Here is a 4,459-nt window from a genome sequence, read left to right as displayed (position 1 = left end):
GAGAGTATTATTTCAAGCAGATTTAATATTATTAGATAAGTAAAATAAATCTGTTTTATACTTCTCATGTTATTTAAATATGTTAACATTAGGCTTTGAAAACATAAAGAGCAAGAAAACTTATGTTTAAAACTCTCCTTCATTTTACTTTGGAGGAAAGGATTTGGATCAAAATTTCTGAATACTTTGCATGGCTTTAAAATTAAGGAATTAAAAAAAGCAAACAAAGATACTATATTAAACAAGACCCTGGGTGTCATTCTGCAGTGGTATCATGACTGTTTACATGTTTACTTCCTGGTACCTGTTTTTTTCCAAAGGGATTTCATTATATAATTTACAGGAAAAATCACTGAGTCCTGGCGGCAGACATTGATGTCCCTTGAAATGGTAATACCTATAATATATAGTACATATGCATACCTTACAATTTAAGTACATTTTTAAAATATAGAGAAATAATAATTATGGGTAATAATCTGTGTGAAATTCACCTTCTGTGCCAAAGCTCGCTTACTAGTACAAATTGGTAAGAAGTGCAAATATTTGTTAGTGTTCATAGTATAGTTCTTCTTTTTCACTTTTACTTTCTAGAGTTTCTATGGGAGTTCATGGATGATAGTTATAGTGTTGCCCCATGGAAACCAGATTCCAATATCTTGTGTTATTTTAAAATCAGTGAGGTTCTTATTTACCCGAGTAAAAGTGACATAAGCTCAGAACTTCAGGGGCTGAAGATTTTTGTCCCACTTCCTCATCTGTCTGTACCACTGTGATAGCATTGCTTTGATATACTTGACAGTAGTAATCAGCCTCATCCTCAGGCTGGAGCCCATAAATGTGCAAAAATGATGCATTGGTTGAAGTATCTTTGGATCCAGATAATCTATTGGGGATGCCTGGCCCCACTTGCTTGCTTGAGTCTGAGTAGTAGTACAGGTAGAGTTGGGGAGGGCTTCCTGGCTTCTGCTGGTACAAATCTGTGTTTTTACCACTAACACTGAGGTCATTGCTCAGGGTGCAGGTGAGTCTGGCTGTTTATCAGGAGGATGCATAGATATATGGTGGCTTAGTCAGCACAAGCTGACAGGGAACCTGTGAATACAAACATTATATAGTGAAGGGCAAAGGCAAGGGGTAGTGGTTTGAGGATCTGTGTCAGAGGCTAATGACCCAGTTTGGAGGTATGCCTTGGGTCTCTGAAAACTGCCCCTACCTGTCCATTGAGACAAAAGCAGGAGGAGAAGAGGAGTCCAGACCATGGTGGACATAGCCCCTTCTTCAGCCTCACTTCTGTGTTTGGGCTACCCAGGCCTGTCTTATACTAGCCCCACTGGTCTCACAGAGGAGGGGCAGATTATGCAAATGTGTTCTCATCCTATGTCTCTCTCCCATGGGCACTCAGTGTCTGGGTATTTTTCCCAGGAAGGCTTGCATGGTACACTAATTTGCCTAATAAGTGAACTTAAGAGGAACCAACTGATAAAACCAGATCTGGGGTTATGTGCATGGGACTCTCTGCTAGGTCTCGAGGGACCTGTGTACTAAGTCACCCAGGTACCAAAGGGCCCAGCCCTGGGATCTCAAGTCAGTTGAGGGCTGCCCAGCTGTGATTAATCTCCTGTGAACCCTCTTGCCCTAGGAGATTGTCTCATCATTGCACCTTCCGGTCTCAGAGCAAACTTCTTTCACATGGACCAAATGCACCTCCACTTTTGCCTGATTGTATCACTTAAATGAAATATCTAGCAAGGACAAAGGATGGGCAATCTGAGGTAGCCCTATATAACCATGTCTGTGCCCATTATTATATCTCATATTAGAGTATTGGCTCTGGTTGTTGTTCAGGGGAACATTCTAAAAAAGAATAGGGGAGGAAAGAGCCAAACGAGAACATTTCTGGGTAGCTCTTATGACTGTAGATGAAATACGAAGGCACATGCCTTTCAGGTGGGACACCTGGGCCTACTGAACCTCAGGTGAGAGAGGAAAGATGGACCAGAGTTTAAGGTAGGTGGAGGCAACACCTCTGCTGAGACTGACAAAGACTAGGTAGACTATCTGGTCTGAGGAACAGTTGGGATGTGAATGCATACTTATCATTTTGTGACCATGGTATAAAAAGTGGAAATAATTTAATACATTCAGAGATAGTCAGGGTTGCATTTTCTCCCACACATGGAAAATACAGAAGTTAAAACTACCATCAATAGGGGACATAGAACAGTCATTTTTTTATACTGTCATTCATAATATTTTTTTTCTTTTTTAATTTTTGCAGTTGTCATGAAACATTAGAGATATATATGGAATTCTAAAACTATCCCAAGTTATGTGATCAGTAAAAATTGGGCACAAAAGGGGATAGAGTGGTGTAAGAGGATGCTGCAGGCCGGAGGACCTACTGCCCATGCAGTTCAGAGAAGAGGGGGTGTCTAAGTGGCTGCAGGGATTTTAGATAGCAAGGACATTGAACCCCTGATTCAAACCTCAATTTGAATTCATCTGGGATTCAGGTGGAGTACTAGCCAAAGAGAGCTGGGAACATCCGCTGTCTTAAGTCCAGGGATAGTTGAAAACAAAGTGCTCTCCACACATCTTTCAGGGAATATTGCAGGGGGAAAACCATTGCTTTACACTCCCTTTTTGGGCTGGCCAATGGCAATGCTGGACTCTGGGGTGACTACTGCAAGGTCATTCTGTAGGAACTAGCATCCTTCTAATGGCCACTCAGGATTCAGGAGCCGCTCAGCCTGCAGAGAACTCTCAGACTTTTCTGTGATTAGAGGATCTTCCTATCTAATTCGTTCTCACCTCATGCTGTCACAGGTGTCAGAGCTGTAATTGGAAGTCACCTGCTGTCCTCCAGGTCCTTTCCAGTTTGTGTTCACCAACATTCCCCTCTTCCCAAACCACATCTTCTCTGAACACATTGCATCTACTTTTCAAAGGCTCCAAACTCAAAAAACCTTCTAGTTTTGAGAGAAAAATATTTAAAGTTAAAATTTGTTTCTATTTTGGTAGATTAATAATTTATAAAAAATACAGTAGTTTTGATAAAAAAATTAATAAATCCACACAAATAAGTTGATACAAGCAAAGTTGTTTCCTAAACAGTACATAGTATATATTTTAAAGGAAACTGAATATTTCCTTATCATTGTGTGTCTGTGTGTGTGTGTATATATATATATATATATATATATATATATATATATATATATTACACAATCTATCACACACAGAGAGATGAAGAAAAAGAAAGAATACAAAAAAGATCAATGAGTTTTATTGATTTTAGGTATTATCATGTTCCTTTTGTATGTACTTCTTTCTGTATGAATTAATTCAAAACAAATAAATGGATCTCAAAGGCCATTATTGAACTGGGCACTTATTAATGGGGAACATAAATAAATTACATTATTGTATAATATCCTATACCACTTCATATTTACCCAGTTACTGGAGGCACGGTTGGAACCATATTCTCAGTGATTTGATTTGAACAACCGCAGGTCTTGATCTTGCATCAGGATCCGTAGAGCACATACTATCCCTCTGGCCTGTTTCACCTAAAATGTTTTGTGCACCCTGCCAGCATTAGCACTTCATGGGGAGGCCAAACATTCTACTTGATTTTTTGTCTTTGCAATGAAGAAAAGTCTCAACCTTTTCCAGGAAATGCTGTGTTTCAGAGACTGGTAGGAAGCTCCACTAAATTATCTTTCTGGTCTAGGAAATGAACTGGATTAATCATTTGTATTTTTGCCTTGCAATGTCACTACTTTCAATTAACAATTATGAGGGAATTTTTATATCAGTTGCATTATTTATTTAAATCACAGACGACTAAATTTAGATTTCAAAAGTTTAGTAAAATCAATATAGCATATTAATAATATTTTCATATCAGTAATTTCCTGTATGATGCATTGTTTCTTTATCAATGTATATTTCTTCAACATCATAGTTTATAATAATATTTTCTATGGATGAAATAGAAAAATAATTAATGCTGATTTTTCTCATGATGTCCCCTTAACGTGCTCAACCAGTGCTGAATGCATTAGGGCCCCTCCATATCAAGATACAAACACCAGCTCTGTATCTTTGTGTCCCACATCAGAAGAGTCACCTCAGTGGGTGATAAGAATGTGTCTGGAAGCAAAATGTACCTGGGATGGTTTTCCCGTCATACAGATACTCATGTCCACCCTGACAATATTCTTTTTTTTTTTTAATTTTTTATTGTTGGTTGTTCAAAACATTACATAGTTCTTGATATATCATATTTCACACTTTGATTCAAGTGGGTTATGAACTCCCATTTTTACCCCATATACAGATTGCAGAATCACATCAGTTACACATCCATTGATTTACATATTGCCATACTAGTGTCTGTTGTGTTCTGCTGCCTTTCCTATCCTCTACTATCCCCCCTCCCCTCCCCTCC

Source organism: Marmota marmota, unplaced genomic scaffold, assembly GCF_001458135.2.
Source record: "Marmota marmota marmota unplaced genomic scaffold, marMar, whole genome shotgun sequence".
NCBI lineage: Eukaryota > Metazoa > Chordata > Mammalia > Rodentia > Sciuridae > Marmota > Marmota marmota.
Note: the sequence above shows the minus strand (reverse complement) of the source record.